Genomic DNA, 12152 nt, shown 5'->3' on the forward strand with positions numbered 1-12152 from the left:
CTAAAGGCACATGGAAAAGGGGTGGGTGTCTGTAATAGCAGCAGCATCTGAGGCAGAAATGAGGGCAGTGGTGGTAGCTGGGACAGGAGCAGATGCCGAAATAGCACCAGCAGTGAAATCTCCTCTCATTGCACACCCAAACCACACATTTAGGGGTGGCTTAATGGACTGTGAGAGAGCAAACAGACCATTATGGTCCATTGTACAAATATGTGTTGGGATAAATGGTGCTGTGCAGGAACAGGAGTTGCTGTATGTTTTCAGCAGCCCTGGAGCCAGGCCATTCAAGAGCAGCAGCCTCTCAGCAGAGGGGCCTCTTTTCCTTTCTGAAAGAGGCAGCAATTAAAGTTTTTGTAATCAAACCACTCCAAAATTTCCAGATAAACTTTTCAGGATTTTATTCATTATTTGTTAGCTTAGTTTAGTAGTTTATATATATATATATTTAATGTGAAAATACTTTGGACACCAAATGTGTCTTTCATAAAGGATGAATATACACCTTAATACATTTCCTGGACTCCAGCATAACTTTTACAATTCCTCTTCCTTTTCCTTTACAAAATTTGCAGCAGTCCTTTAGCTGTTGTAGGTACACATTCTCCCTTTGAATTACATTGCACTGCAGCAACTTGTAACAGCAGAGAACCATCCTCTTGCCCCCTAGAGTTACCATTTAGCATTATAAGCATTTATCTGTGTTTGGAAAGTGGTACTTTAATCCTTAATTAAAAAATAGTGACTAGAGTTACGTCAGCTGACTTTGCAGTGGGTTTGGATTAGGACTGTGCACATGCAGAATCATTAGAGTTCCCATCCAGTCCTTAAAAGTGCTCACACATTTTTGCATCTCAGTTTGTTGTCTCTATTGGAAATATATATATGTTCAAGCCTCTTGTTGCCTTTGAGCATAAGAAAGACAGGAGGGTACTCTATGAACAGACTGTGTGAAATATAAGTTGTTTTAAAGAAATATTTTTAGAGGAGCAGGGCCTTGATTGAGCAAATGTTGAATCTAAGCATTGCACTTAGGAGTTGCCAGGCTGCAGCAGCAGAGCAGTTGCTCAGAGCTGTGTGTGACTGGTTTAACAGCTTGTGCACCCTGGCCACCATGTGAGTCTGTGCTGTGGGCATCTCCCAGCTCCTGCTCCCACGGGCCAGGTCTGACCTGCCAGCCACACCAGCACAGCTCTGCTGCCATTGCTGAGTTGCCTGCAAGTTCCTACCCACAAATATAACCTAAAAATGCCCAAATGATTAATTGTAATAATCAAGACATTTCCTCCCATGTGAAGATGTCTGGTGGTGCCTTTAACCTTGCAGCTAAATTTTAGATCTAAATTCTAATTTCTAGTAAACTTAGGATTAAAATGGAGATGTTGACACAGCAGAAGCGCTGCCATGGAGAGAGCAAGTCACACACTTTATTGTAACAGCTCTTGATTGCCTAGCAAAGAAATGCATAATGAATAAACATTATTTTAAAGGGCTTGATAGCACAATGAATTTTTCAGTGGGAGAAACAGAAGACAGAGTATTTAAAAATACATGAGTTTCATATTTGATTATAAGTCAAGAAGCAGCAGAAAGAACCAAGAAAATTGATAGCAATGGCAGCAGGCACCAAGCTTTCAGACTGGAATTAATGAGGTTATTCATAATAGAGAGGGAGTGACATAGTGATTAGTTAATTACTGTGCAGAAACATACAACTAATGCAGAACTGGAATTAGTATACAATGAATTAAAATGCCACATAATGCAAACAACAAAAGTTACAAAGAAACCTTGATTGTTGATTGAAGTTGTTGTAACAGGGGAAAGTGTGTTAAAGTCACAATAGTTTAGCTGTGAGCATGTTTCACGTGTGTGATGTGGTGCCAGGAGTGCTGTGATGGAGAGAGGAGTGTGCACCAACTACAAACTGAATCTGGGGGTAAACGAGCCTGCAGGGCCAGGGGGCTGCCAAGGCAGGCTGATCAGAGGCTTGTGTGCAGTGCAACAGAAATCTTCTACAACTTTTGATCAAACTGGTAGAAATTCAGCCTGACTGGTGCATGACTGTGCTGTCGTTGCTACACCACACCATAACTTAGAGCTGCTCAGGGTCTGCTCTAAGGTGTGTCAGTGAAAAAAGCCTTTTCATTTTCTCTTTCTCTCTCTATTTATCTCTCTACCTATCTTCTATATAACAGCACTCTTGGTACAGCTGCTGCCCAGCAGCAAGCAGCACACTCCAGGCTGCATGGGAGCTGCAGGGACTGTGCTCCAGCTCCCAGAAACCTGACAGAAGGCTGCAAAACCTTGCTCTGCAGCATCCTGCATTTGGCAGAGAATTTCTGCAGCAGTTCAGTTTGAAAGTGTACAGGTTTTTTAACTTAGATTGCAGAAAATTGAGCTGATAGCATTAAAAGATCAAATTTGGTCTCTTGTTTTCCCAGTTAGCAATTGTAAATAAGACTTGTTTTAGAAATAAGATCTGATTTCTATTCTAAGTAATTAAAAAGCTGAACTGGAAAAGTAATTTACAGTAGTGTTGTACATAAAGGTATCCTTAAGAAAATTAGGTGAAAGAAAAATGTGAATAGGAGCATTTTGCAGAAGGTGATTTACACGTGGCAATGTACAGTTATGATCAGTGGTTTATCATATTGTATATTTGTTATGGTCTGACATATATTACACTGGTGATAGTTTAGTTCAGCTGCATTTGAAAGTCACTCATAGTGCATTTTCCTGGGACACAGAACTCTACCCTTTACCCTTTTACTTCAGATGAGTTATAAAATCAATAAATAGAGCTACCAAAAAAAACCCCCAAAAAACAAACAAAAAACAAACAAACAAACAAAAAACAACAACAACAACAAAAAAACCTCATAGCAAAAAAATAACTCACAGCAGTCTTCTATCATGGGCCCAATTCAACGGAGAATGCAAACATTTCAGTTTCTCAGAAAGATTCTGCCAGACAAGTGAAGCTCTCTGAAAGCCTTTCATTATGTCCCCAGAAGGTGTAGGACAGGCACTAATTTTTTCCAGATAATTTTTGAAGAAGACCTTTTTCAATAATAGTGTGTGAAAAGGTTCACATTTACTAAGGGCTTAAATCTGACCCTGTATGTTGAGGGCAGAACTCTAAATTCTAAATTTAATCTCCTGGCCCTGGTGATGCTGACTCGTGGGAAGTGAGGCTCCCAGGCTCTGTGTGGCTGCTGGAATGCTGGGTCTTCCTCTCCCCGTAAGCTATCATAAAATAAAACTTTTCCACAAAGATTTCAACAAAACAATTTCTTCAGAAATGTCCAAATTCATATTATGTCACTCAATCTGCCTTTACCAAATTAGAAGAGAATTCAAGTTTATAAAGCCTTATCTCAGGTTTCTTTCTTTTTCTCCTATCCCTCTCTCAACTGCTTTTCCACTGAGAAATTAACTCAGCCTTTCAGTCAGAGTGAGAGCCAGGTTGGGAATTACAGGAGAACCTCAGTTACTTGGAAAGGTATTAGTTTATAATAAAGTGTTGATCCTTGAAATGTCATTTTCCTGTTTGAATACAATAAAATAAACAGCACCAGAAAACCAAGTACTCTGTTAGTTTAAATAATTGGTTTGTTAATAGTTACAGTATTCTAAGGAACAAAAATAACTGTGTGTACCTGTAGAAGTCCTTGCAGCAGTGTTTTCATGAAATGATCGTGCTTTCTCACAGGAATTAGGTGGGTATGAACTTTCTGAGCTTTGTGCTGTAGCTGAGGAGGAGGAGGGAAACCTCCCGGAGATTTCCAGGCCCAGGCTTCTCTCCTCACCCATAAAGCAAATTATTTACTAAGAATTGTTCTCCAAGATGCTCTGCTCACAGAGGTAAAGCAGGAGATCATGCTGCTCATCTTGCCAGCAGCTCTCTGCCTGGCCTTTTCCTGGGGCTCTTCCTGAGTGTGTCACTGGTGGAGTCTGTGGGAACCAGTTCTGTTATCTCCTCTCCCTCTGGGTACTTTTATTTACATTACAATATTAGCCCTTACTGAGTGTGGGATGAATTGCTTTTCTGAAATAGGGGCAATTTAAGGTAGAAATGGATTTGATTCAGTGCTTGCAGCCAGAGTAGTAAAATTTGGATCTGTTAAACACACCTGTGCAATAATTCTGACTTATACAGAGCCTGTGAGTCTTTTTAAATTAATTACTTTCAAATATTTTTCTCTTGACCATTGGCTCCCAAACACCGATGGTGTTTTCCCCCTATAATAAAATATTAACAGTAACAACCAATCTCAAAAGCTAGGAGGTTTTGTTTGGTTGGTTTTAATTATTTGCTATTTCAATGGTTGGGTTTCAGCTGAGACCCAGTCCTCTAAAAAAGTTAAAGGATAACTTCAGAGATCTTCAGTCCAGGATTTACTAACACTGTCACAAGAAGCAAGTGGTATTTCAGGCTGCAAAAGAAATTGTCCTTTACAAAACATGTGACAAAATTTTTCTTTGGTAACATCATCCTGTGTCACCTTGAAAAATTTCCTGGGCTCCATTCTGAGGAAAAAAAAAAATTATCCTAATGGCAAACTAAAAGTAAATTGCTGCAGAGAGTGAGTAGGGAAGGCTTCTGCTGCAGTCTAACAAGAAAGGCATTATTTTACATCACCTCAGATGCCTTTTTTTGGTACAGCAAAGACCTGCATCATAAATACAAAATGGTCTGAAAGGTTTGAAACTTTTCACACCACAAAATGCATTATGCAGCTCCATCAAACATAAGTAAAGGCTGTGCCTTTTCCCACCTTGTACGGGTAGGGACAGAAGCTGCAGTTTACCTCTGAAGGAACATTTTCTTCTCTCTGATGTGAAGATTTAGTTCCTTCTGGAAATGGGAAATATGCAGGTAGATTTGGAAAGGTTCAACATATTAAATGTTCTTAATGCAACAGGTGCTGGATATGTATTTGGCTGGGTAGGCAGCAAAACTGCAGTTACTGAGGCAGGGGATATTTGGTTTGGGGGCAGAAAGATTAACAGCCAGTGTGATTATCCCTGTCAGAAAACCCGCCCCTGCTAGCACTCACTCTTACTGGTATTTTAATTGCAAGTATGAAGGGCACTTATTTATAATCCTTTATCTGCTACTTTCATCTTGGAGTCTGCATTCTCAAATTAAAAACAACAAACAGCCACTAAAAAGCCAAAAAACAGTTCCCTCATTTTTTTTCAAAACATGAAACACCAAGAAAGCCTTCACCTTGCACCAGGGTGGATGGCAAATGCTGCCAAAGTTCCATGAAAACCGCAGAAAGCCCAGTGTGGTGTTCCTTCTGGGTTTTGCCAGGCTGAGCCTGAAAGTCCTGTATTGAATTCCCTGAGTTGTGGAGTTACAAAAACATCATCGAGGGATGCCTGGCAATGCACAGCCTGCCCAGGCAGTGACAGAGCAGCAGTCAGGGCTGCCCCTGGCCTGTCCCCACTGCCATACCTATGCCAGGGATGAATCCATAAAGGAGGAAAGGGTCCTGTGCATCAGGCACAGATCCTGCCTCTCCTGAAGGATTATCTGCTGTTAAACAGAGCAAAGGTAAACCAAAATCATCCCTGTGAATAAGCAGTTGAGAAAGTTTTACATACACATCAAATGGTTATTCAAATAACTTCTAGGTGTAGGAAAGCTCTCAATAGAGAGTTATGTATAGAAATGAGGTTTTGTAGAATATATAAATATATTTAATGTATAAATATAAATATTTTTGTACAAAAATACCATTTCAGGGTTATTGCACACAGGGGTTGTAAGTGGGTATTTTGATACTGTGACTGTCATATGTGGGGGAGCTAAGTGAAACAGGAAGGAAATATTCACATTCTTAAAGGCTAAAACCAAGGTGCAGCTACAGTCCAGATCTACAGTGTCCCCTTACAGCAATGGGGGATGTAGTGGAAAAACAGAGGTTTATTTAACATATAGGGAAAAAAAATAAGGTGAAGAAGTATTAAATGACATTTACACCAGAGGTTTATCTTGCAACATCCTGTACTGTTTTTGAAAATGTGTTCAGGTTTTTTTTTTCCCTTTTACTTCCCTCTGTTTCCCTCCATTTCTAAATTCACCTATTGTATCCATTGTTTTTAGAGTTCCCAAAAACTTAACATTTGGGTGCCAAGTCTGACAGCAATCACATCTCATACCCTGACTTTCATTTTCCTGCAGGTTCTATTTTATTTTACAATGCCAGAGGAACACAGAACAAGTTTTCTATCAGCTGTTATTTTTCTCTCTCCTTGCTGTGTGAGAGTTGTATACCTCTCAGGGTACTTTAAAATACCTTCAACATTTTTTCTGGATAATTCTATTTCAGAATGCCTGTTCACATTCTCCCCACAACTTTGTCTTAATATCTGATATTTTTCAAAGATTGGAAAGCAGCATTACACAGTAAAAGCAGCTGACAAGTTTGATTTCTCTCTCTCCATCTCTCAGCAGAGGAGGTGGCATTTGTCATCCCTGGGCAGAGCAGCTGTTACAAAGCTTTAAGGTGAATTGTCCGTGTTCCCAGCCCCTCAGAACGGCAATTTTTGTCAACCTTTTCCTTAAACTGTTTATTGCAGAGTCCTGTCTTAAGCTCTGTCTCTCCAGACATGCTGAGCTGAACAGAGGGACACTTTTACAACCCTGCAGCCTCCCTGGCACTGTGGCCAAGCAGGGCTTTCCATTGATTCCAGGGGGCTCTGGTCACATCTCTGCACTGAGTGCAGCTCACCTTCTCCCAGCAAACAGCTGCTGCATTTGCTGTATTTAGGAGGATGATTTTTAACCTAAATTATCTCCTCCACTCTAAAAACCTTGGTGAGGATTTTTTTCTGGTGTTTCTGGTTTCCACTCTGAAGCCATCACTCAGCGGGGTTTCTATCTGCTGCTGGCAGAGTCAAAGCCTCATCTCCTGCAGTCTCAAATAAGATTTGTGTGTGTGTGTTTTGGGGGAAGGAATACAAAGGTGTGGTCCTGTGCTTTTGACTCCAGTATTCTTTTATTGCTCCTGGCCATCTGTGCACTGAGGCATGACTTTGTATTAAGAACTGGATTAAAATGCAGTGCTCTTCTCTTGGTTTTTGTATTGTTTCTCTCTCTTTTGCCTTCTTTATTCATGCCTATTTCTGATTTCCAGACTACTGAACTTTATTTCTTTTGCAGTACCAGATTTTTCTGTTTCTTTCTCTCACCAATAGCACTTTAATGTCACTTTCAGTGAGATTAAATTATAAAATAGGAGATGCTTTATTATGCTACAGATGCCACTATATGGTGGATATTTTTAACATATGAACTTAAAAATTCCACAATATGCCCTGAAATATTTTTCAATTCTCTTGAAATTAAGAACTCTTCACTTGGCTAAGTTAGATGTGACACATGAGCAGCTCTGCAAGATGAACTTTTCTTACTCATGAAAATGCAGTGTCATTATCAGGAAATTCCTAAACTGACACCACTCTCGAACAAGTGAGCAGCAGTATGGTAGAGCCAAAGGCTGATCACATGGAAATCAGTTTTCTTTACTGATTTCAGTTACTTTTTGGGGTGGATCAAGACCAGCTATCACATTAGCATTTTTGTATAATGTCATTTTTCCTTTTCTCTTTTGTTGTCATCCTTCTGATGATTTTCCGCCTTCCTTAGTGTGAATAGCAGATGTACTGATTTTCACTGTTCAGAGACTACAGAAAATTGAAGGAATGAGGGAGGGTTTCTGAGGAACTTTGGCTTCTCCATAGCCCACAGGATATGTCTGGGTTACTGTGGGGCCACATAAATTCTTGTGTGCAAACAATGGCCATCCATGGCAGACTCCATTCAGATTAAGCAATAAAAAGCTGTGGTAAAAAGCCACAATGATGAAAGTCTTTGAGAAAGTTGGCCAATTTCCACAGCAAAACGTAATGCAAATTTATGCAGAAGTGCCATTAGTTCAAGCCTTTGCCCTAGGTCCAACATGGAAAGGTTTCTGCAGGTTTGAGATCATTTGCTGGGAAGGAGAATGGTTTCAGATCCCCAGGCTGCACTCAGGGTCCCTCCTCTTTCACCAAACAGCCTCAGGACAGGAGACGCCATGGCCTGTCTGGGATGTCATGGACATCCCATTTCCCCCAGACAGGCTGTTCCCTCCTGCAAGCTTCGCCACAGAGTGTTTCGCCTCCAGCTTTATGGCACAGATTTTGTTCCTCAAGCTGCTCAGAACTCAAGTGAAAATGAAAGCAAGGAGCAGCAGGAGGTGCTTTGGGAGCTTCCAGATCCGTGCTCATCCGCTGGCCATGGGCAGGTAGAGCAACCAGAGCCAGCTGAACCCACTGAGCCTTCTCCTTTTTCCAAAATTGCCACTGAACCATTCGCCTTAAAGGACTGGTGGCTGCTAAAACATCCATAGCCTGCAGGCTGGAGGCACAGCGAGGTTTCCTGGCTGCTGTGCACAGCCCGGCCTCTGCAGCGCATAAAAAGCCTCTGTGAGCCCTCACAAAGGCCGTGCCTCGGCTGCGGCCCAGGGCCTGGGCTGGAGCTCTGCCAGCCCCACCAGCCCAGAACCTTTTCTCCTGCATTTTATAAAGGAACTATTGGGAAAACACTTTTGAAATCCTATGAACAAAGTTCAGTCAATAAAAAGTTATTTGAGGGGGGGTTGGGGGAATCATGTGCAGCAATTGAATGAATGAAATTGAATTCAGAGGTGACTGACTGGTGCTGGTTGATGCATTTTTCTATCTGATATTACTGATTTGGCAAAATGGGAGCATTTCCCAAAAATGCATAAGGTTTTATCAGAATGCTGTGGGAAATCATTGGAACCTTATGTGTCAAATATTTTGTTTCAACTATTATTCAATGAAGATTGAAAAATCCTTCTGGACACAATGCAGTTTGATTCTCCTTAAAGAAACTATTACTGGAATCTGATTTTTCTGTAGAGTGTGACATTTTAACTTGTTACTCAAATCTGACATAAAAACAAATGCCAAAATTCCCAATAAAAAGATGATTTAACACAATTTTAATAAGATCTGTATTACTGAGAAGTATTGCCTTTGAGAGCTGCAAGTTAATAGACACCCTTACTTTTAGCAGGGGTGTGCATTACAAGTGAAATCCTCACAATTCCTTAATAGAAAATGGTAAATTATTAAATAGTAGCACAGCATTTAAAGCCAATGTGTCATTTTTATCTGCCTGTGTTTAACCATGATGAGTTTCACAAGCCCTCAGTGTAAGTGCAGAACACAGATATCTGCTGGCCTCAGGAGCAGATTATTGGCATAAACTTATCTGGCTTTTCTTAACAAAAACTTCTAGATGAAATGTAAGAATGCAGTAGGCAGCAGAGTCAGAAGGAAGAGGATGTCTAAGTCTGTTAAGAGCTAGGACAGAAAGAGTGATTGTTTGCTTAAGAACCTTCTACTGACAGCATTAATGAGGGTTGTTATTTGGGGTATTCAGCACTTGAGTTTCTGGTATTTTCATGCTGCTTCCCCACAGATTGTTTTTCCTGATGGTAAACAGTTGAGGGAGGAGATAATGCATTACCTCTGCAGAATTATTGATGCTAGAAATTTGATCCATCCTCCAAGATGGGCTCTGCTGGTAAGGCAGGTATATTTAGAGATCTTATAGTGGGCAGGATGAGTTGGGTTTTTTTTCTTTGAATAATGTAAACCATTTGTCTTCTTTTCTGCCTCTGGAGAGAATATTTTCTGTAACTTAAAAAAAAAAAAAAAGGCAATAAAAATACTTATCTGAGAAGCACTCTGCACTTGGAAGTGTGTGAAGTTCTCCTTGTACCAGAGCTTCTTTGGAGTCATTCCCTAAAAACTGCAGGAATGGGCTTTCCATTAAGAATAAAGATAAGTCCAAAGTGCCCTTTCATGACCCAATTTGGGGATTTATTCCTCTCTTTTGTATTGATAGAAAGTCTCTTCTGTTTCAAATGAAATATATTTGTATTCACAGTGGTGTTTCTGAGCTCCCAACTCATAAGGATATTTGCATGCTGAAGTGGAGCTGCTTTTGTTCTAATTCCCCTCACTTCACATATTTTTTAGTTGTAAGAGGTAAAAGACTTTTTTAGATCAGAAGATCATTATTGAGAGAAAGGAGCTTAATGTTCTCCCTCTTGTTTGCTATGTGCAGCATGGTGGGAGGATGAAAGTCAATCCCCAGCCACTCCACTTCCTTTCAGAGAGGGAAAAGTCACAGAAACATCATTTGTGTTTGTAAACCCAGCTGGAAAAAGTAGGTGAAGCATCAGATTCCTTCATGTACTGAAATTTTCCTGATTAGTTTTAGTTTTGTGCCTTTTTATTCAGGAGCACCTAACTGTGCATGGCTTGATGTGCACAGGACATGGAGTGCAGCACCTGTACCTGCAGATGCACTGTGGTGTCACTGATCCTGAGTTTGTTCTGTGCTGTGCTCTTGGTGTTGGTGCCAAGGGGTGTTTGAGAAGCTGCTGCTCTCTCTGAGCAGCACAAAGACCACAGGAAACCTGTGGGATTTTTTTTTCTGGTGACTTCTCTGAGCTCTGCGCTTCTGGAGCCCTGCACACACTGTTGGCATTCCAGACTTGCAGCTTTGGCTGTTCAGGCAGGATTTTCTGAGAACATGTGGGTCAGTGTCATCTCTGTCACCCCATGGTTAGGGCAGGAGGGGTGTTACTCATTTTGCTGTGCTTTCTGTGTCCGCTTATAGCAACTGCAAGAAATTGTGGACTTCAGTAATCCCTTTCCTTTGTCAAAATCCACTAATCCTAATCAGTTACAGACATGATTTCAGAACCCAGAATGTCAGAGTTTTCCAAAATTATGCTGCACAGGTCTTTTTTTATGCAAGTCTCAAAGCCCATCATAACTTGGGGAAAGATGACTACCTCTATATAAATACATATTTTCTTTTTATATTTATTAATTTATGAAGTTGATTTTATATGTATGTATCTGTAATGATTATGCAAGGAATATAATTCCCAAATGCTTCTTTCTTTTTTTTGTAATTTAGAAAGATGAGTCAGAATTTCCTGAAAAGTAAAAATAGGCCATAAAGTCTACACTCATTCTGAATATTAAAACATTTGAGGAATATGAAAGAACTGAAGATTTGCCTCGCATACCTCTCTCTAAAACTCCCTGATAGATATGGTACTAGATTAAAAAATATTAGTGACCCATATTTGCCTCAAATGCCTGCACTTAGATTCCACTGATGCCCTCTCTCACTCAACTGATGAACTCTTTAGGGATTGTACAAAAATCACACTCAGTAGCCCTCTGCTTCTGATGCCCTGTGCACATCCTAATCCCAGGTTTAGCCGTGGTCCAGTTGGCCACATTTAGCCCTGAACAAAAGCAAGCAGAGCCCCTGTGACATCAGGGCAGGTATCAACTTTCAAAAGCTTCCCGCATTCCATCAAGTTCCTCTGTCACCCTTAAACTCCACCCTAAGCTGGGTTTGCAAACAACACTGAGACTTTTCCAACTCGTTGAAAACCTGTTTCCAGTTGGGTGAAATGCGCTCTTCTGTTCCCCAGGACAAGCACAGCTGTTTTTTTAGTGACCCACTCCACTGAGTTCAGCACAGCTGACCCCCACATATGCAGGCAGGACTGTGCTCACTCAGCCACCCAGAGGACACTCGTGTTTCTCCTGCAGGCTGTGCTTGGTTTGCCCGTGGGTTAATGAAGATGCATTTCCAGCAGAGTGCTGGAGGAGCCCTGCAGCTCCTTGCCTTGCACTGAGCAGCCCTGCAGGGAGCGGGGACAGCTCTGTCCCCTCTGTGTAGCTGCAGGCACAGAGCGTTCTGCAGTGGCTCGGAAGTGTCCCTAGTGCTCCAGTTCTGGACTGGTGGAAGTCTCAGGGAGCTGTTAAAGACTCCTGTTGGTTTTGGTATGTCAAACTGCCTTCCATAAAATACACACTGGTTGGGAAATGCCAGTGAAATCCCGGGTGTTGGACCTGTGTGTCTGCAGGAGCAGCAGTGAAACCTCGGTAGCACTCGATTATTATTAATATAGCTGTACCTCTCCATGCCATTTAGCTTTTCCTTGGGTTTGGGGTTTGGTTTTGTTGTTTTTGTGGTTTTTTTCCCTGACTGGTTTTTACCGTCACCTGATTTGATTTTGTGTCTCTTTTAT

At 41.1% G+C, this 12152-nt stretch overlaps 1 long non-coding RNA gene across 1 annotated transcript; it reads right to left on the reverse strand.

Annotated features, from left to right (window-relative positions):
- Positions 1-1219: 1219 nt before the first annotated feature.
- LOC135279625 (uncharacterized) lies at positions 1220-11360 on the reverse strand. Its single transcript, XR_010346854.1, has 3 exons — positions 11133-11360; positions 9554-9726; positions 1220-5545 (listed from the first exon to the last, which is right to left on the reverse strand). It is a non-coding gene; the product is annotated as an uncharacterized LOC135279625 (long non-coding RNA).
- Positions 11361-12152: the final 792 nt, after the last annotated feature.

Source organism: Passer domesticus, chromosome 12 (genome assembly GCF_036417665.1).
Source record: "Passer domesticus isolate bPasDom1 chromosome 12, bPasDom1.hap1, whole genome shotgun sequence".
Lineage (NCBI taxonomy): Eukaryota > Metazoa > Chordata > Aves > Passeriformes > Passeridae > Passer > Passer domesticus.